General features: G+C 27.3%; 1 non-coding gene across 1 annotated transcript; it reads left to right on the top strand.

The window, feature by feature from the left end:
• The first annotated feature begins 21,725 nt into the window (after positions 1 to 21,725).
• TRNAV-CAC (transfer RNA valine (anticodon CAC)) lies at positions 21,726 to 21,798 on the top strand. The gene has a single exon. It is a non-coding gene; the product is annotated as a tRNA-Val (tRNA).
• Positions 21,799 to 23,846: the final 2,048 nt, after the last annotated feature.

Genomic DNA, 23,846 nt, shown 5'->3' on the forward strand with positions numbered 1-23,846 from the left:
CAAAATTAAAAGATACGTAACAAAAGAAAATAACATAAGAAAATAGTTTCTCTAAAATTATAAATTCAGTCCTAATAATGTAATATAGAAGAAAGATAAAATAGAATTTATTTTAAAATGGTTATTTTATCTAAACGTAGATATTAATAATAATTTGGAATATACCTGCGTAGAGCCTAATCCTAAAAAGTAATTAGTATAATTGTAACAGCTATGCTAAAATTGGTATCGTAGGGAATAGTAATAGAAAAAGAAGAAAAAACAGAATCTAATTACTGAGAAGGATAGTGTTTGGAATTAAAATCTAATAGAATAGAACAAAAAAATTTAAATGCAAACTTCGACTGGATTATAAATATGTAGCACTCCTAAACAAAATGTCTATGTATTAAAAGTGATACTGATGCACGTGACATATTATTATATTAACATACTGAAATACAGTTCAAATACCAAATAAAAATCTTAAATTTAAATAATAAGTACAACTTACAATAAAGATATAACTAGAATTTAAAACATAATATTACAAAGTATCATATATCATGTAAAAAGAAATCTGATGTGGACACCATATGACTTCCTTGCACGCCTATCAGATTACATATACACATTTTTTACTACAATTCATTTAAACTTATCTTATTTGAAGGTGAAATAAGATCCTCCAATTCGTTAATAAAGTGTCGGCCTCCGTGGCGCGAGTGGTAGCGTCTCGACCTATCCTCCGGAGATCCCGGGTTCGAATCCCGGTCAGGCACAGCTTTTTCAGACACGCTTCAAATCACTCATCTCAATCCTCTGAAGCAATACCTAACGGTGGTCCCGGAGGTTAAAAAAAAAACTAGTTTTTATTAACATTAAATGTTAATACAATTATTAATTCAAAAATCTTACCTGAAATATTAGCTTAGAGTAAAAGTCCTCCTTTATTACTCTATAAATAAGTGTAAAACTTATCTATCTAATACTATGTTGTTTTTTTTTAAATTATTATGATGTAACGATCAACAAAATCAAACCAAAACCGAAACAAGAGGATTCAAAATTTTATAGCGATATTTTTATCAAGTAGACTGAAACAAATACAAAAATAGAAATAATACGATTCTAAATTATAATTATCAATTAATATTAAATTAATTATATATTAATATTAATATTTTTAATTTTCAATTAATATAAAATAATCAGTTGTTTCACCAAATCTGATGTGGGCACCATATGACTTTCTTGTACGCCTGTTAAATTACATATACACATTTTTAAAAGTCCATAAAATTTTATTTTACTAATAACTTCTGATATTTTTAATTCTTTTTATTGTTATTATTGAACTATTGTTTATTATAAATTTTTTTCTACAATCAGTGGTTAAAAATTATTAATATAAATCAGTTTATTTAAATAAAAAAAAGTCGGAAATGAAGTCGGATTAAAAAGAATTAAAAGGGTTAATTGTCTGCAATTACTCGATTGCCTGCAATAAGTCGGTTGTTTGTCAAAGGATTTTTACAAATAAACTGTCATTTTGTTCAAAATACCATGTTTAATAATTTTTTTTTAAATAAGTAAAGATTTGATAAAACAATTAATTAAATGGCCGCCATTTTGAAATTTTTGAAGGTGAAGTTTTCAAAATTTCTTATTTTATAGAAGAAGGCATTAGTCTTAGATTTTCCAAATTTAATTAAAGTTGGTTTACCCGTTCCTGAAAAATAATTTTTTTAATTGTAAAATCACAAATTGGCGTCCAGAAAGAAAACAAAGCAAAATAGGAATTATGTCGATATGAACTTTTTTACTCTTTTTGGTGACCTGAATTAGTACCTGAAGTTCAGAGAATACGTCCCTGAATAATCTGTATATGTATGTAAGTGTATATATAAATATCAAAGATAGCATTTGCAAAATTAAGATTTTTAATTGAATCTGAAAGAAAAAAAACTTGTTTCTTTCTTTAAAATATATTAATATTAAGTATGTTTTTAAAATAAACATGATTTCTATGTTTTATTGAAAAAAAAACAAATTACCACTTTATGCTTAATATAGTAAATTAAAAAACATGGTTTATGTATTTGGTGGTAATTTGTGCAATGTGTATTATATTAGAAAGCGTGCGTAATAAAACTATACATAATAAAACTAATGTACGCTAGTACACAGCCATAAGAATCACAAATAAATATTTGTTAATTTAACCTTCTTGTGTCTCGCGTACAGACTAGATGTGCAGTTGTACTGTCTGACGTTATTTGTTTGCGCAACATCGTCTGTTACTGTACCTGCCTGCTTTCACGGACATGTTAGGACAGGCAACACGTAACTCTGTTCCGTTGCGCGTCGACCACTATTACTAGTTCAGTGCGTTGTTCACAGTATGCACATTAAGCAGAAACTGACATTCTTTGTAATTTATTTTAATCGTATTTATCTGTAGGAATGAACTGACATTTTCGTGTGTATTTTTGTTAAGAAATTGTTGTAATACGGTAAGAAACAATACTTTTATTTGTCTATAGATATACAGTAGTATTATATCGAATGTTTATTAATTAATATGTTAAGCAATAGGTTAATTTGAACAGCTCGTTTTATTGCCATCACTAGGCAAGGATTTTCATCCTTCTGTTAGGTTATTTGTACATTCGCCCAGTTTCCATCGTAGTTTAAAATGATATAAGGTTAAAACCAAGATTCTATTGGAATAAATATTCTGCAGTAAATAATTTTCTTCTAACTATTAGCAGTTTAAACATTTTTTAAATCTGATTTGGACACCACATGAGACTTACTTTCACACCTATTAAATTACAAACACACATTTTTTTTTTTTTTTAATGAAAAGTACATAAAAGTTTATTTCATTAATAACATCTGATCTTTTTTAATTGTTTTTGTTGTTATTATTGAGGAACTATTATTTATCGTAATTTTTTAACTCAATAAAAAAAAGTTAAAAAAGTCTGTTTCGAACCGATAGCCTTCCCCTTGTAAGATCCAAATAATTTTAATTAAAATTTCATTTGACTCTAAATCTGGAACCAATGAAAATAACTACCACTTATCATATATCGTTTAAAAGCCCTCGATGACGGCTTATTACTGCAATTAAAAAAATTTCAACATCCTACATCAAATCGTTTTTGAGTTATATACGTTACATACTACGTACGTACATACGTATGAACAGATGTAACGCCGAATCAAGTAAAACGGATTCAGGGATAGTCAAAATGGATATTTCCCGTGAAATCTGAAAACCGAAATTTTTCGTGATCACAATACTTCCTTTACTTCGTAAATATAAATTTTGAATAACCTACATTTTTAATTATTTTTCATATTTAAATGCTTTAAAATAAACCACAATATTTTTTCATTCAACATAAACGTAACAGCATTTTGAAAATTAACCAACGTTGAGGAATAGAGTAATACAGATTAAATTAAAAAAAAAACTTATATGCTAATGTTTAGAATTAAAATTTGATGACATAATTTTTGATGGAAATGATAAAATATGAGGTAGGCCTGAGAGTATGATTACTAGTGTCAATCAATCTGTGAGATTTATCTCACATTGATTGGTTTGTAAATAAATTTTTTAATTTATATCATGTAGTTTGCACCGAATATTCGAAGAAAATTACATACAGTATTTTTTTCGGTAGCATGGTGCGATTGGGGGGGGGGGGGGGTGAACATGAATTTTCTTTACGTTTTTTAAGTATGAGGTGTACGAAAATACCATTCACTTAAAATTTCTTATATAAGAAATTATATTATATAGGCATATATATATATATATTTGCGACACGAAAATCTCCAAAATTACTAAATCAACTTCATTGAAATTTAAATATTATATAGTAGTGTATATGAAGTTTTGCTTGTTAAAGTTTTTGATGGTTTAGTTGTTTCTGAGTTATACCCAATTTAAGGTCGACAACAGGCAACATAACCTCAATTTGAGGTACTTTTTTGGTATCATAGTGGGACTGTGGCAGTAAAAATGAGGTTTCTTTAGATTGTGAGTATTGAAAATGACGAAAATATCATACATGTATAAAATACTTTGGCTTGTAAATCTCAAAAATAACATTCATGTATAAATGTTTGTGGCTCGAAATTCTCCAAAACTACTTGATCAATTTCATTGAAATTTAGATATGTTGTAGTAATATGTTTGAAGTGTTGTTTGTGAATATTTTATGAAGATTTATTTCGTCATTCTTGACTTACGCTCAATTTAATGTCAGACAACATAACTTCAATTTGAGGTTATCTTGACTGTGGCGTATTTTCCGTACGCGTTTATGCAGTAAGTCACAATGGTGAGAAAGTTAAAAATTAATGCTTGTGTGTTGGATCTACTCGTTAATCGAACGTATGTAGGGGGTTATGCTTGGAAAATCACTGGGTTTCAGAGCAGACTGCGAAATAGTGAGGACGTCGAAAACGAAAATTCATTCTTTTTGCGCAGAACTGCTCAAGATTTTTGTTTTATTAATCATAAAATCAGTTTTGAAACTATTTTTCATTAACATCAATAAAATATTTTAACTGATAACACTTTAATGTGTAGAATAGTCCTAATTTGTGCAATTGTCTTGTAATAATTAAGATGTCTATTATATTCCTTAAACGCCACTGTAGTATATGTAAATAATACCTTTAAAAGATAAATCAGGGGTCTTTTCTGTCTAAAAAACCATGCACCTATTTTTTTTATATTTATAGCGGATTTATATAAAATTATGATATAATATCGTTTAAATCATCGTGTTAGATGACTTAGGAATATCTTGAATAAATAGTTTCGTAAAACTGTTGGCCGGTACAGCTTATTTATAATATCTGGTGTCGTCTATGTGTACGAAAAGTTAATAGTTGTTCTGTGCACAAAAATTAATTTGCCTACATAACAATGTTTTGTTATTCCTGTACAGTTAATTTTAGTTAGTTACGTCTATAAAATAGGTTAAACGTGTGAGTTGTGTGTAACATAATTTTTAAAAGTACTTGTAAGGCTTGTAAGGCGACTCTCTCCATAAGACAAGACTTAGTTACCAAATCGTAAGGGAAAATTTGCATTTTAAACTTTAAAAAGTTTTATTATTCTACGTTTCTTTGTGATGTTTCGTTAGTTGCCGTGTACAGTACGCTGTAAAACCATTATTGAAAAGTGTTTTGATACGTGTAATATAATTTATTATCTAAAATTACTTCTGCTTTACTTTGTGTTTGAGTATAGAAATACTTACTACTCGTATAGTTCTAAAGTCATCGAATGTATGAGAAAAATTGACAATTCATAAATAATGCAAAAAAAAGTGCGGGTGGCATAACAGAAAACACCCAATAATTTAAATCTGATTTAATATGAAAAAAAAAATTCCTTTTTTACTATTAATTTTAGTAATTATGTCTCAGTTAGTGACACTGTCTGTTGGTTGGCTCTTGTTGAGCCTGGTAAGAATATTTAAACATTTTATCACAAGAACATTTTAAACACATTTATAGAGGGAAACAATATTGAAAAAGGTATCAATAAATAGGCTTGTAGCTCAACACAAACCTTATTATTTATTTGAGTTTGAAATATTTACTCGTAAATTTGGTTATAAAGTTACCTAAAATTACATCGCCTTTACATGAACGATATTTTTTTTAAACTCTTTTATTTGATTGACTTTTATTTCAAAGAATTTTGAAAATATTTATGCAATGATTTTTTTTAGACCCAGGTAGGTCACATAATAACATTACAATTTTTTTACTTCAAATTAATGAAAATATTAAAAATTCTTAGCTAATTGATTCCTTCCATAATTTTCCATTTTCCAGATAATGTTTTCTTGCTGTTTCAACATAGCCATAAAAAATTTTTTTAAAATAAAATCTGAGTATCTATCTCATATTTTAACGCAGATTGGCTTATAAGTGTGATGGCTAACGTATGAATCTAAATTATTAAAGACTAATTTCTTTAAATTCTACTGTTCAGCTAAATTTTACGACATTGATTATTTATTAAAACTTTTGTGAAAAGAAAAAAAAAACATTGCCTCGATAATTAATAAAAGTGTATTACTGTTTTTTGAAACTTCTATACATTGATTTTTTTTTCATTTATTAACTTAATTACGCTACAGAAAATATTTTGAAAACTTATGAGATTTATTGTACTTTATTACCTTTAATTATTATGTTATATTCATGTAGGTTATAAATTAAAATAATAAATGAATCACTTTATGAATTGTAATTTCTTAAAATTTATATTAATCGGTTAGTGTTTATCAAATACTACTGTCTTAATTAATTTTCACCTATGCTTATCAAAAAATTATATGCATCAATATTTCCGTGTTGTAATTATTTTTCGATATAACTATGTATGTAGAGAAATAGCGTGATCAAGTTACTGAAAATAAATCTAAATATATATATTCTAATCGTTTTTTTCTATCATTTTATGCTAAAATAAATGATAATATTATTAACTGGACGATGGAATAAAGCTGTGTGTATACTTTTGATTTCAAGTACGGATTTGGTTGGTTAACAAAATATGTGCTTAACGTACGATATTTAAAGAAGTTCCTATTTTTTATTGATTTTCTGATGTAATTTTTCACTTTTGCAAATGCTTTTTAATATATATCGCCACAGATAATCCCGAAAAAATTTTTTTTTTCTTACTTTTAAGACCATAATGGATCACTTAAGTTCATTTTTTTTTGTTTTGGCAAGTTCTTTCTTTTCTTGCTGATTTGTTGTTTTTGAGCTTTTTTTTTGCCAGTAATTTCTAAGGGTTTCAGATCTTCTTGCCCTTTCTTGTTCAGGGTACACCCGGCTTAATGTTTTCTTAGGTTTTGATAGGAATCTTGTTTCTTTATTTTTTAATTTCTCATAGTTTCAGGTTTTCGTTTTTAGGTTTTCACGGGTTACGTCTAATTCCTCCATGTCTTTCTGTACTTCGTATAACCAGTTTGGTCTGCTTTTCTTGTTCCAGAAAAGTTCGATTATCCGTCTGATAAGTCTGGTCTTTTCCATTCTGAAAATATGTCCTAGAAAGGAAATTCTCTTCTTTATAAATTTATTAGTTATAGGGATGATCGTTTTGTAAATCTCTTCGTTTGGAATAATTCTCCGTCTTTTTTAATGTTTTTCCCGATGCATCGACGTAGAATCTGTCTTTCAATCTTCTCCACTTTGTCGGTAAACCTTCTCTGGTACGGTCCAAATATCGTTTCGCATCCGTAAAGTATTTCTGGTCGGATAACTGAGTTATAATGTCTTACTTTTGTGTTTATGGACATGCATTTTTTGTTATAGATGTTTTGTGTTTTTATTGTGGCTTTGATGAGTTTATTTATTCTTTCATTCCAGTTTAGATTTTCTTGGAGGTTGTGTGTGATGTTTTCCCCCAAATATTTAAAGTTTTCTACTAGTTCTATGTCATTATTGTTTATTTTTACTTTGCTTATGCATAGTGGGTCTCTCACCATAATTTTGGTTTTTTTGTATGAAATTTTTTGATGTATTTTTCCTGCAATCTCTTCCAGTGTTGACAGCTGGTATCTGGCCTTTTCTATATTTTGGGATAGTAGGGCTAAATCGTCCGCAAAGCCTAGGCAATTTACTGAGATACCTTTTCCTATTTTAACGTTGTCTTTATTTAATTTTTTCCAATCCCGTATTATAAATTCAAGGGCACAGTTAAATAAAAGCGGTGATAGTCCATCTCCTTGTCTCAGTCCTGTTTTGATGTCGAATGGATCAGATATTTCTCCCCTGAATTTAACCTTGGATTTGGTATCCGTTAGTGTTAATCCGATGATTTTGACTAGTTTTGGATGAAGCCCTAAATTTCTCAGGATTTTTAGCAGGAATTCTCGATGTACACAATCATATGCTTTCTTGAACTCAATAAAAGTCATTACCAGTTGTTTATTCCTTAGTTTATGATAGCCTATATTAATTTTATATTTAGAATTTGTTTTGGGCAGCCTCGCCATGGTCTAATCCCCCTTGGTATTCCTAGTTCTTGTTCCAGTTGGTCTTTGATTCGGTTGTAAATTATTCTTGATAGAATTTTGTAAGTGCAATCTAGTAAGGAAATTCCCCTATAGTTGTCAGGATTGGTTTTATCACCTTTTTTATGTAATATCCAGTAAATTATTATATATATATTTCTTTTAACTTTTCAATAAAATTAATCAAGAATTTCTATAAAATGTTAGCTGATATGTTGAATTATTAAATTTCCTGTTGCTATGTTGTCTTAATTCAGGTTATATGTTAATATAAGGAAAAAAATTCAATAGCAATTCTTGGTAAAAATATTGTCATCTGATCCTGAATGCGGATTGGTTGGTTATCTTTATTCCTACTACGTCACATTTATAAAAGACATTTTCTTAAAGTAGTACTGGTTTGCTGATTTTTATCGAATCCTATGGTTTTTTATCAATTGTGAAAAAAATTTTTTTTCGTTTTGTAAATAAGATAAAATTCATTGATTAAATTCAAGAAAAAAGAATGTGAATCAAGATTTACTATTCTTTCAAAAAAGAACGTAGGTTGGGCAGTTTTAACATAACTTCATGCAACATTTAAATAATAATATTCTCCAATTGCTTAAGACATATTTTCCAGTAAATTTTTATTATAGTATATATGTTTCTGCTTTTTGAAGTATGTTTAGATACAATGGCAAGATTACTTTCAGACCGACAGACTGTATGTCATAAAATAAATTTTAATTTTTCATTAAAATTATTGTAAAGGTTTGCCAAAACATTTAACCCGTTTTTTTTTTTTTTGATACTACCTACACTTTATCTTAGGAAATTTTGTTTTCAAGTAGGTTTTCATTGGCAAGTTATTTAAATCTAGTGACCGTTTTATCTCAATTCTGAACGTAGTTTGAAACTGATTTTTATTACTTCATGTTGTTTTATCATTTTTTTTTGTTCGTCCGGACAAGGATCACGTTTGCAATATATATATATATATATATATATATTGGAACAATTTTTGTTTTCCCAATTTTTTTTTTTTTTTTCACTCTGTTGTTCTTCTTCCTCGGTCCACTTTCTTCCTAAATTCATCTTATCCTCCATTCTCTGGAAACTTAAATTCTTTGATTAATTTTTTAAATTTGTCTCTATTTAAACAGGTTTCTTTGGAGATTTTCTAAGTTTTAAGATCGTTTTCTATTTCTTTAAACCAACTAGTTTTAATAGTTCTACTGTTACAAATGTTAAATATTTATTTTTTTAATTTAATATCGTTTCATTCTGCATAAATGCCCATAAAATTGTAATTTGTAATTTTCTTCTCCGGGTTGTGTCTTATTTATTCTTTATTTTTATAAATTTCTGTTCTGGTAATTCCTAATTTTACTTCTATTTCTAAATTTATTTATTTAAATTTATTTCTGGTAATTTCTATTTCTAAATTTCATTCTGGTAATCGGATTGATAGATATTTTTCTTAAGATTCTTTTTTCTGTTTTGAAACGGTCTTATTCAAAAATTTTGCAAACACTCAGCGTCATATAACGCCTCCAGAAGAATCACTGTTTTGTAGTATCGGAAAGTTTAGCATTATGCGAAAGTGATTTTTTATGTATAAATTCGTGTTAAGTTGAACGCTAACGCCATTTTCTACGTTTGCTCTTTTAGCTAGAGCTTCCTATTCTAGAAAATTTTGGCGTTATTACTTAAAAATTTAAATTCTTAATTTTTATCTTAAACTTTAAATTTATTTAAATATTAAATATATATTAATATTTAGTTAAATATTTAAATTTTGATACCCTTTTTTTAATTTCTTGATTTTTCAAGAATTTTTAGTGTTTGTAATTTATTTTTTTACTTTGGAGAAATATTTTGTTTTTTCGAAAGAAATCCGTAAGCCTATTTTATTAGAACATTCGCTTAATCTCTGGACTTTAATTCGAGCCTCGCGATCTATAGAATCGTTGGCTTTTTGAAAATTTATAAATATCGAAATTAATTACGATATCATTTATGTAAATAATAAATTATTTTTATCTATTGAGGTTAAAACATTGAAGTGGTTTTTTTTAAATTTAATTCTATTTACGATAATATCTTAGGTAGTCGGTATGAAATTATAAATCTGGTAATTCTGAGCAATTACTTATCACTTAATTTTTTTTCATGCTTTACCATAGTAAGTATACTTAGGAAACACAAGATCTAAATATAGAAAAGCAGGTTTGGACAGACGGTGGTCAGTGCAAGGTCAAAGTCTTCTCCACGTTATCAGTACTCAAGTCAATTACGAGTTTCGTGAGTTACGACCTGTTCAGATAATAATTAGTTCTTAACGGATAAAACGAATAAAATATCGTGAAATATTTTTAATATTAAGCCTTAAAGATGGAGAAGAAAGATAATAGTTTTAAAAATGAGACTTAGTTGTATAAGCTACTGGTATAAAGTTTCATATAATAATATATAGGATGGTTAGGTACAAAGAACACTGTTAACCCTTCATCGATAATTTTAGTATCGATAAAATTTGGGCCGGTACTAATTGTTTGTTTGTTATAATATTAAACTATCAGCCTATTATTAAACATAAAATAATTAATTATAGACTTAATATGCGTACAATGACTACAGACTCGTCAAATAAGGGAAGCTGTTGTCAGTGTTCATGTCACGAAAATCAGTCAAGTTTGAAACAGCATCTAACTCTGTGGTTGTCATCTAGCAATTAATCATACGATAAAGTTTTGAATTACTACCTCCTTTAAGAGAGAAAGAGAAATTTAAGACTAGAAATTTAATAAAGCAACTGAAATAATTTGTATAAGATTTTAGTAATAATATTAATTATAAAATAACTACTTCGTAATCTCACTCCTTTAGAGGGAGTAATTAAAAAAAAATTAAATTTTGATAAAGAAAAAAAATTTGCATTTGATAATTTTTTAATAAGTATTAAATTCTATTTAATTAAAAAATTTAGTGATTTGTTTTTGCTGAAGCATAATTCATTGAGCATATCATAAAAATGAGAAATCCCAAACTTATTATTAACATTGTTTCTTCAAAATATTTTTAAAAATAAAGAATTAGAAATGTGCTAGCCCTTTTAAAATGTATTTGCATTTTTTATAATCTAAAACAATATATCTAATTACTTTGATTGGTTTTTGCTATTTTTTTTTTGTTTTAGATTTATTTAATTAAGCAAAAAACTGTGAATAAATTTAAACGTATTGCGTAAAATACTTTTTTCTTAACTTTATTTAAATTCTGTTTACTCTTGAAAAAGTAATGAAATAAATAGAAAAATTTATTTCAGTTTGGTATAAATATAAATCGAAAATTTTTATTTTTTATCATTCTATTATTATAGTGTCATCACAAATATAATGCTATTTTCTGGAATTTTAATTATTTTCCAGAGATAATTAAGTAAAATTAATTGTAAAGTTTACGGTTAAAAAATAAAAATTCCTGCTTTCCATTGAGCCTTAATCTCGATCATAATAATAACATTCAGTTGTTTAATCAAGATGGAAATTGCTAACTTCTGCGTCTTTTGTAAAGAGAATTTATTTTATATTTACGTTTTTGTAGACTTACTTGGATGTTAAATAATTATAAAATTAAAAGGACTCCAAATTAACATTATTTAACTGCTAAGTTAAGGGTAAAACTTCTAAATAATTGTTTTTAATTTGTCGTTCAAATTTTTAAATATTTATCCGTTATATAATCTTAAGTTTTGTGCATGGAAAATTTTAAAAAAATATAAGTTTTTCTGTTTTTATTTTAGAATCACTTTTACATATATTATTAAACATTAATTTAATATATACTATACTTGTTAGCACTTGTAAAGTAATTTTTACATAATTTTAAAAAATAAAAACTTAAAAATATTTAACTTTTAAAAGATAAAATTTCTCAAAAATAGTTCGTTTAAAATCTATATATCCAACATCAAACATCAGTATGTAATTCTTTTTTAAAGTTATTTGAAAAATTTACTGCTTTTTTCAATAATTTATTGTTTTTTCATGTGATAATTAATTACCTGGTCGTTTCACGTCTGGCCATTCCCCTTACAAAATGTATAATATAGTTGATAGAATCTTAGTTTCTTTTAATACATAAATTCGTGTATTTAAATACATAATTAATGCAATTCATTATAAGAATGCTGCTGAAGTTAATGTAGCTCAAAAGGTATTTGAGATATATCGTCATATACCTCAAAGAATGGTTTCTCATCCTACAAAACCTATTTATTAAAATTAATTGTTAAAAATATTTTATCAACTTTCTATTTGTTCTAAAATAAACAAGAACTTCACGTAATCGAGATAGACATTTAAGATGCAATTTTACCTTATGTGTCCCTTTACAGTATCCATAATCAATTCTGCTGTAAAAATAATGACTCTGTCTTAAAAGACCTAATCGCTTGCAGTATTTTGTATCTTAGTTTTTTACTACTGCTATAACCTATTGATTAGATCAGCGTTACCAATTTTAAATCCGCCAAACAATTTAATAACAGGAATATTTTATTGGGAAATTAAGTGTTCTTTAATGTCTAAAAAAAAATATATATATATTCAAAGCACTTATTTTAAATAAGTTCTATATTCATTTAGTAATTAAAATCATTAAAAAGAATTTTTCGTAATTAACAATAAAGGAGATGTATTATTTTCATAATAATATGTGTTCAATTGTATTATAAATTGTTATGATTGTTTATGGTCTGTGTATATACTCTACAAAAGCTGTTTGACATTATGTAGTGGTTGTTAGTAGATTAATAAGAAGCAATTCATAATATCTTTATGTGTTTATATATGTGTTATGAAGAGGACAAAAGTCACGTGGATATATAATAAGAATTCATTTAAGCGTTATATGCGTGCACGTATATTCACACGCGCTGATTTTTAAATCATTATTATTCAAGTTATAGGAATATATTTTTTACAATGGAATTGTCATGTCCAGTTCATCGGAGCGATTAAAAGCGTGCGTACGTCGTACATACTCCTACTCTAAAAACACTACTGCCGTATTTTTACCCTATTATTAAAAAACTCCCTTGTTTAGAATAACAAAAGACTTATTCAACAATTAAATGTCATTTTTTACAAATACAATGCGGGTTTTTTTTAAAGATTGTGAGAATTAAGATAATGTTATTTGTTTGCACCCTACCTTGAATTCATCAAGATTATCTTCAGCAATTCTAATTTTCTTGTAGTTTATGTTTTGTTTTACTATCATGCTGTAACGCCCATTTTTCCCAGAGTTTCGTGGTTTAGAAGGTTAGGTTTCAGCTGAATATTTTACGGCTGAATTCTTCTTCTCACGTTAACCTACTGATGAAAGCAATAAGAGATGTAATATATATTGACATACATCTATTTACCAGTCTTGTGTGATAATGGAAATAAGTTATGTGAATCTCACGAATGACTTTTTTGTAATATAAAAAATACAAGCTTTCAAATATGCTAACAAATCTAAAGCCTAAGTAAAATATACATATACGACAGGTGTAATATTTTTACACATTTTTTTCTGTAAATTCTTTTTCATTAACTTTTGAAAATGAGGAAAAATAATATCTCTTTTAATGATGATCTTCCTTAACATAAATCATCAAATATATAGCCGATGTCAATTAATACAAATACTTTTTCCTGATTTTCAGATTTTAGATTTTTAATGATTTTCTTATGTTGTTTTTTAAAAATAAATCTGATTTTATTTTGCCTATATTACGTTAGAAAATTTAAAAACTATAATTCAGATATAGTCAAAACATTGGATAATGCACGAGCAATTTAATATTGCAGTTTTGAGGATAAGATTAAAACGACAAAGAGAAAAACTGTCATAAATTCCAGCTAATAACATTTATATATTTTTTGTTATGAATTTTAGCTAGGTACTAAAATAGAGTAAGTCACTGAACTTGTGACTACGGGGAACTTGGTTCTATTTATAGATATTGCTTCATTATTTATTACCAGGCTCAAGGTTTGTTCATGTCATCATCAAAGTTAAAGTATAAAAGTGTTCATCACGTATTAAATATAATACATATAAAAAGATTAGCGTTAGGAATATTTATGACATAAATTACTTATATTTAAAATATTAAAATACGAGTGTATAACCCTTACTTTAAAAAAATCTGATGTGGACACCACATGAGTTCCTTGTATGCCTATTAAATTGCATATACACGTTTTTAAAAGTACATAAAATTTTATTTCATTAATAACTTCTGATATTTTATCTTATTTTTTCATTGTTATTATTGAATAATTATTTATGTTAATTTTTTTTAAATCAAAGGTTTAATAATTATTAAGAAATAAATATATTTAAATTAAAAAAGAAAGATTAAAAAAATGAGTTGAAGTCTGAATCGAACCGATGTGCCTTGTAAGATCCAAATATTTCATTAATGAAGATTTTATTTTTCTATAACTCTGGAACTAATGAAAATAAGTACCACTTATGATTTATCGTTGAAAAGCTCTCAATGAGGGCTTATTACAACAGTTAAAATAAAAAGTCGGAAATCCAACAAAATTTGGGTTTTGGATTTTTTGAATACTTTTGGTTCAGTTTATTGTAATCAAAAGGGGAAGTGCACAACTAAATGTTACAACAGTCCTAAATCCAAAATTTCAACATCCTACGATAAATTGTTTTTGAGTTATGCGAGATACATAGCGAGATACACGAGATACACGATACATGAGAGATAGATACATGCGAGATACACGTGCAGAAGTCGCGCCGAACTAGTGAAAATGGATACTGGGAAGGTCAGAATGGATATTTCTGTTGAAATCTGAAAACCGAGATTTTTCGCGATCCTTTATGGAATGCTTCCTTACTTCATACAAGGAAGTAAAAAACAAAAATTTGTATGCCAAAAAAACCGATGATAATTATTTTTTTTTTTATATTTAGAGGTTGATGATATGAAAAAGAAACTGTATTATATCATTTTTAAGAAAAATGTGTTCATGCTTGAAGCTGACGTACCATAAATACCCTTATTTATTTTACTAAGTGAACAAGTTGGTACTTTATTACCGTCCATACATTTTTTTTAATTAATGTGAATTCTTTTCGTATTGTTTGTACGATTTCCAGTGGACCGATTTTATTCGAGATATTTATATTTGAAATAATTAATGAACTTTGTTTTTTTTTTCGGTTGTTCATAGAAGAATAAATATATTTGTAACCTGCAGGACAACTTTTATATTATCGACAACAGTTTTACAACAATCCTTTTACAGCGTACTGTTTACGGCAATTAAAGAAATATCACCTTAACTTCAAAAAGAATGATAAAATAGCTGAATATTAAGAAAATTCAAATTTTCACTCATCATTTTGTAATGAGGTTATCCAAAAGCAAACTTGCTGTACGAAGAAAAGTAATCTATAAAATACTTTTAAAAACAATTCTATACACTTAACTCAGATACTTAACTAACCAGAAATAACTTAAAAATACGTCTATAACAGAATATTATTATGGAGGCAAATATATCCTGAAAAAATTGCTGAAATGCATCTTTTGACGTAAACGATACCGCCAAAAAACTTCACACTTATAGGATCCAATGGCTGTCTTCTTTACCGATTTCGTTACGGTTTATCCTTTTTGCCGTAGCGCAGAACGACTTGATCGTTTGAGTATGTGCACCCTATACCGGACTGAAGAAATTTGTACGCGATTGACCGTCGCTTAAAATTCATACTTAGAATACATTATATACCGCCATACGGTTTCCACATATCCAACAGGATTGTGGTGGCTAGCTCGATACACTACCAAATGATGGTTAGCAGCGTTTCAGCCGTACATCTGGGACCGTATAAAAAAAACAATGTTTATCTTCTCGGCAGACACCATTGTTTACCCATTGTTGTTAATACACAAGGCCATCATTGACCTTGTGTTTTCACAGTGCGACTTTGCGAATCAGCACAAACCTCGCGTAAATAATTTTTCCTAGTAGTAATTAAAAATAATTTTTTCGTAGTAATGCTGTCCAGACACATATTTATTTCGTCGCTGCAATATTTCGTCTATGTGTGCTTTTTCGATTGGGAATAGATAAATAAAAATAAAAACGATTGTATTGAGCAGTATTTTGAAACTGCACTGTCTCTTAAGAACATTTCCACCTGTTATGTCTGTGAAAAAGATAACTGTATTTTGCGCCTTAAACAATACGTGGCACACAACCGACCGTTATGCAGTACTCCTTTGTCCCTAAGGAAATCGACCGTTCCCTTTACTATCGATTGAATGAACTCGATGAAAGATATCATACCGCTCAAGTAATTCTACTTTAACAAAAAAAAAATTGAAAATTATTTAGATGAATGTGGAAAATGTTTATCTTATCATTGAAAAAAAGAACAATAACAGAAATATTAGCACTGAATAACGAAATATTAACACTGTGCACAAACAAGCGATACCAGGACGTCGTTTTATCTCGCCGTACATGCCAATGTACATACAGTCTTAAAAAAATATTTATCTTCAAGATCATTTAATGTGATTTAAACGCTATTACATAATAATTTTTCATGTGTCTGGGACTATTAAGAAATAAACTGGGAGTGGGGTGCGAAACAGAAGACCTAAAAGGAATCTCTAATTTTTTTAACATTCATTTAAAACTTTTTCCGGATAAAACAGCTGATTTTATGATTTCCATCTGTATGCTTTCCAGGTTAATTCTCGTAGTATCAGATAATAGAATTTGTGCAATTTAAATATTCTTGTAGAGGTGTTTATTTTTAAATATTTTATTTATTTCAGCTCCGGTAACTACAGGCCAAGGCCCAGTTACAGTTATTCTACACTTTTTTGTTTTAATAATGCATCACATTTTAGAATATAATAGAAGCTATGCCCGATTGGTATCTGAACCCAGAATATTGTAGATGAATGGCAGAAGTGGTACTACTCTAACACAGATATCGGCAGATGGTATAGAGCACATGGAGACTCAACTATCATTTTATTTCCTGCCAAAATTGCATCGTACGTACGTACTCTGATTATACGTAGGATCATCTTGTGTTGTTTAAACTGTTATCTCATTAGAGGAAGATTTTACGCGAGATAAATGAGTTTTATACTATTTATTCTTCAAAATTAATTTTTTTTTATTATATATCATTTGTAATTAATTAGAATTTGGTTTTTATTATTTTTTTTTATAGCCTCTAGGAACAATTAATTCGTTTTGTAACTTGTAAGGTTTGAAGGTACATATTTTCTACTTCACATATTTCCTGCCTTAATGTTTAAGCAGGTTTTTTTTATTAGATTTCATTTTTTCTTATTATTACAGTCTTCGCTTTCGTTTAACATTTTGCTTTTTTCACATTCATCAAGCGTTATAAATATCTTATAATTCTGTTCCTCTAAATTAATTTTTCATCTTTTTAGTCATCTTTTCTATGTAAGGTGTCTCTCTATTATTTTTGGTGCTTTAAGTAATTTGAAGTTCTTTCCGCAAACAGAAGTTACGATTCTGTTTAATCAGTCAAGATGTGATTAACTATTTTGTCTCAGTCTCCATATCCTAATAATTATTACATAAAAAATTGAAGCTGCTAGCGAAGAATCTAAGCATAATAAAATATTATACGTAAATATAAAAAATATATACTTTAAATAATTTTTTATGATGGATTGCAATCATTAAAAGAACATATCTTTCTAAAGTAAATTAATGAAACGTTTATTAATTGTAAATGATAAAACCATTAATAATTTTCTGTGTTTATTTTTTAAAATAATTGTTAGAAGATAGAATACAGTAGTTTTATAACACCTGAACATTATATTTATATAAAGAAAGGTACATTCATACTTTTAACCTTGTCAAATATATAATAGGAAGCTAGTTATAATGTCAATGCAATGTTACTTTTGTTACGTAGTGCAGTAATCTACCACTACCGCAACCCGTTTGAAATATCATAGATCATCATAGCTCTACACTATTCAATAGATCATTAATCATCCATACAATTGAATTATGATCATAAGTTATAGATAGATGTTTATCATAAATAATATAAAACTTATCATAATTATAATTTCATATTAAAATAAAAATCGGTTACGTTATTTACATAACAATATCCCCCCACCGATCGCTATTGGTAAATTGTTAAGAATTAATTTAATATAAATTCTTTAGTTTGGTATTCTGTAAATACATTTCTTTGTTTACATTATGAGGAAATATTAAAATATTATATTTTAATAATTATTATTAATACAGTATCAACAGTAGGCGTATGCCCACATGCGGTTACTAATGGCTGATAATGAATTTTGTAGCCAGAGAAAAATATCATGCCCGATCGTGATTCGAACCCGGGACCTCCAGAAGAAAGGCCGAGACGCTACCATTCCGCCACGGAGTTATTTTGAAATAAATTGTTACTATGAATTTGTATTCCTTTTTCGCGCTAATATGCTTTAAATGTCTATTTTATATCGTTTATACTTTGTAGATTATTTTCCTTTTATTTTATATTATAATCCTTACTTTTTAATCTTATTTATTTACAAATTGATTTTTTCTTATTTATTTATTTAAATAATTTTGTAAAATTGTCCTGTGTTGGTCTTTATGGCTTACAGAGAAGGTAGCGATCTGGTTTTCTCTATTTGTACGTAATATTAATATATCTTTCCACAAAAAGTATCTGAATAATAAAATATTCACTTATTCGAAATATTTTTTAGTTTAATTTAATTCTGTCAGTAAATTGTGTAGCATTTTTTTTTTATGTACTTTATAGGTTACGTTTCTCCGTACAAGTCTCCTTTTCCATGACTTAATTTTAATTAAAAATTGTACGTGAACGTTTGTATTTTTTTAAAATATTTTGCTGTTGTATGATTCTTTATAAAAGTGAGGTGATGTTTCCTTAGTTTTCATGTAAAAGGACGATGTAAAACGATCGTTGAAAAGTGTTGCTTTTTGTGACACGTATATTTAAGTTAAAAGTAGTCCCAGTTTACTGTAAACTCGCAGTGTCCGAGTGGAAAAGTGCTAATATTATATTCGGATGGACGAAGTTTTCAAACTCAGCGAATATGTGGAAAAAATAATCCATAAATTATAAATAAAAAAGAAAGTGAGGGCACATAATAGAAAAGTTCCTAAATTTGAGTTTAAGATACAGTTACATTAAAGATGACTTTCTTCTTTATTTTAACTTCCGGGACCACCGTTATGTACTACTTCAGAGGATGAGATGAATGACAATTTTTTTAGCGTGTGAAAATGCCATGCCTGACCGGGATTCGAACCCAGGACCTGCGGATGAAAGGCAGGGACGCTACTACTTATCATCCGGAGATGCCGAGTTCGAATTCCGGTCAGGCATGGCATTTTCACATGCTAAAAAAATTGTGAATTTAATTTAAATTTAAAATATTTTTTTCCATTTTTGACTTAAAAATAATTGAATCAGATGGAGAAAATATAATCTACTAATTACTCTTATTTTAACTTTAACCATTGTTAAAGTTTTGAAAATTACGACTTTAGCATGGAATAAAATATAAAAGATATTCATAACTTGTAAAAAGAGAAGAGAAATCATGTGATTTTTTTTAAGGCATGATTCTCTAGATCGGTATTATGATTGGAAAAATATCTTTGGTGATTAAAGCTAAAATTAAATTTTACACGTTTCATTTCTTTTGGAAATTTTAACAACTATACATAATGCTAGTTTTTGATAAACAAAATATCATAGCACAGATAACTTAATACATAACTTTCTTTCTTTGGATTTTTATGGTTCATCGATAGATTCCAACAACTTATCCCAGATTTTATTAGTAATATCAGTGTAATTTAAACTTAGGGAATTTTTAATAATTACACAAATTAAAGTTTTATTATAGAAATCTATTATTTTATTTACGATTAGAACATGACAGCGATTATTATGGTATTTTTTTTTATACAATTAGGTAGTAATAAACTGTACTGTTAGAATAATAAATACTCATACGTAATACTGCAATATTAAATTATATATTTCTACGTTTATTTGACGCATTTCCACCTACTTGATTTATCTACAATCTGTTGTTATATTAAGCCTAGAAAATTATATAGCAATATTAACGGACGACTTACACGATATCTGGGCAGTTCCTTCTCAAATAAGAAGATTAACTAACAATTCCTAACTTTATAAGCGAGAGAAAAGATTTACTTTCAATTTAAAATATTTCCTCCTTTTTTCATTAAAAAATAATTTTTTCAGGACATGAGAAAATATACTCTACTAATTACTCGTCCTTTAAATTAATTTTTCTGTATATTTTTATACATTTTTTTGTTTGTTTTTGTTTTTTTTAAACTTTTCACAACCACAACATGTGTAGAAGATTTGAGGTGTGTTAAAGATTTGAGATTTCACCTGAAATGGTATATGTTTTCTCAAGAATAATATGTCTCGTGTCATGCTTACTAAGAAAAATGATGTATGAAATCCCTTCCGTTGCTTTATAGTAAAATTTACATTTCATAATGTCAAACCCTCTGAAATGGAGAGAATATTTAGCCGGGTTTTTTTTTTAGTTTTAATTTTACACATTACAGATGCGAGAAAATTAATGTACAGTTGAACTGTTCTGCTTTTAATGCGTCATATTTTCTCGTAAAAAAATATTATGAGAGTTCTTTTAAGCAAAGTAACGTTTTGGTCATTATACAACGGAATTTAAAATGCTAATTTTTCGTGAGTAAAACTGAATATTTTAATCAGTTATTAATTTTATAAATAATTATTTTTTTATCTTTCTTCTTTAATTCTGTTTTATTTTAATATATATTTTTATTTTATTGAGAAAGAAAAAATCAGTTAAAATATTTTTTTTAATATAATTTCTAAGATGGAGTAATATTGTACAGCAAAAGAAATGAATTACTTATATTATCTTATTGAAAATTTGTCATAATTTTTCTTTGTAGTCGGTTATCTAACGACAGGAAGTAACTGTTGAAAGATGGTTCTCTTTAATCCTCTTGTTCCCCTTACTGCAATAACTTCTAACCGGAAACTTAATGGCTCTCCTAAGTTGCTCTAATTTGTCCTGAGAAAGAAGAAAGAGGAAAAAGGACTGGAAGTAAAAGAAAGCATTGTCATTTTAGAATAAGAAGGATTATTGAAATAAATTCTTACTCAACATATTACGGAATTGCTAAATCATTTTCATGTTAGTTAAAGGAAAGAGGTCTGAATAAATTTTGTTAAATTATACGTAATTGTTTTCAATAATCTAAAATTATATTTGTTTAATTACAATTATTTTTATGTTCAAAAAGACAAAAAAATTTGGCTGAAACTATTTTTTTACAGTTAAACTATTTGGCCAAACTTTATTTATAAAATATTATGATTACACCTAAAGAGTAAACATTTTCCTTCATTTTTCAAAACATTCATTCACCGTTTTTAATTCTGCCAAGATTACTTTAAATTTTATGATACATCAAAATTATTTATTTATTACTTTTTATATATAATGGATAATTCAAAACTATAATTTATTATTATAATTAAAAGAACATTGTTAGGGGTAGAGAACGTATAGTTTCCGTAGTGTAGCGGTTATCACGTGCGCCTCACACGCGCAAGGTCCCCGGTTCGATCCCGGGCGGAAACATATTTTTTTTTAATATTTCGAAAACATATTCAATTTTTGAATTTGAATTACTTTTTTTTGCAGCTTTTAGAAGAATTTTATCTTCTGAAATTCATTTAATTTTATTTAGTTACTGATACCTTTTACACAATAGGTTTAAGTCACAAAAGAAATGTTATGCTAAATATTTAGTTAAATTTCTTTCTTTTCCAAAATGAGAGGTTTAAATTTAATGTATAAAAATTCCTACTTAAATTGTTTTTTATTATTAAATCCATTGTACTGCATTTGTAAATTTTATAGTATTTATCTTATCTTAACAAAAATATATAATAGGAATAATATTACTCTTATCAGTTAATAAAACAGTTTATGTTAAGACAGTTATTAAAATGTTTAAAAGGCAATTAATGTAAAAGAAGTTTACTAAAAAAATATTTTTTTAATTTAAATATATAGTGTATACTAAGTATTTATTACTGTAATCTTACTTCCTTTTAGATAAAAGCATGGATTGAAAGTTTTTGTTTTTAAAAAATTTTTGTAAGTAGTATTAAACTTTGTTTACGTTCTTAACAATTTTACTTTAAACTTTTACGCTATTCTAAGATAAACGTTTTTTTGAACGCTAGCCAAGAAAAATATTGTTCCCTATTTTCATATCATGTTTGTAAAATGTAAAAAAATCTGTTTTGTTTCCATATCGAGATTTTTTTTTCAGTTACTAATTTTCTTTCTTATATGTTCTTGTCATGAAATATAATCATTATTTAATGATTAATAAATCAAATAATTTGTTCATTTAATATATTTACTTCCTTGTACGAAGTAAAAGAAGTATTGTGATCGCAGAAATTTCGGTTTTCAGATTTCAATGGAAATATCCATTTTGACCATCCCTGAATCCATTTTGACTGGTTTCGGCGTGACATCTGTACGTACGTATGTATGTATGGACGAACGAATGAATCTCGCATAACTCAAAAACGATTAGCCGTAGGATGTTGAAATTTTGAATTTAGGACTGTTGTAACATCTAGTTGTGCACCTTCCCTTTCGATTACAATCAACTGAAACAAAAATATCCAAAATCCCAAAACATTTAGATTTTTTACTTTTTCTTAAATTCAGTAATAAGACTTCATTTGAGAGCTTTTCAACGATATATTATGTGGTACTTATTTTTGTGGTTCCAGAGTTATAGCCAAATAAAACTTTAATGAAATATTTGGATCTTACAAGGAAAAGGTCTTATCGGTCAAGTCAGACTTCATCTCCTTTTTTTTAACTTTTATCAGAAGTTATTAATGAAATCAAATTTTATTTACTTTTTATTTAAAAAAAAAAAAATTGAACGTGTAATTTAATAGGCGTACAAGGAAGTCATGTGTTGTGGACGTCAGATTTTTCCTTTTTGTTCCGATCACTCCGGATATCGTTTGCATAGTTTTGACTTTTGACTTTTACTATTCCCAAAATGTTTTAATTCTTTTGCTCTGTTGTCGGCTTTCTTCCGACCATCCATTCGGTTTATAACTTATTCACCAATCATTTTAAAAAATTTATCTTTCTTTACACAGATCCTTAGAAAGGTTTAATGTTTTTATATTCTTTCTATTTCTTTAAACCATTTGGTCTTTGCGGCTCTGTTTACGTAGAAATTAAATATTTTTTTTGTCAATCTTTGGTTGTTTATTCAGCATAAATGTCCCCTATTTTTTATGTACATTTGTAAATTCAACTGCAAAAATTCGGCCCCGTACAGTGGTTCTGATAGGACTAGTTTTAAAGTGGCTTAATTTGGATCAACAAATAACAAATAACAAATAACATAAATATATTCTTCCTTTTTTAATATTTCTTAATTTTTACCAAATGAGCTAATTTCTACTTTTTTAGAAGTAATTTCTAATAGGGAGTTACTTTTATACGGATTTGAATACTTGATCCTGAGATCATGAATATCGGATTTCTTTGGCGGTTGGGTTTCAGTTAACCATACATCTCAAGAATAGTTAACCTGAGAGATTCATACATATCATCCTCATTCATTCTGTGAAGTAATACCT

The sequence above is a fragment of the Lycorma delicatula genome, chromosome 7, assembly GCF_047948215.1.
Source record: "Lycorma delicatula isolate Av1 chromosome 7, ASM4794821v1, whole genome shotgun sequence".
Classification (NCBI taxonomy): domain Eukaryota; kingdom Metazoa; phylum Arthropoda; class Insecta; order Hemiptera; family Fulgoridae; genus Lycorma; species Lycorma delicatula.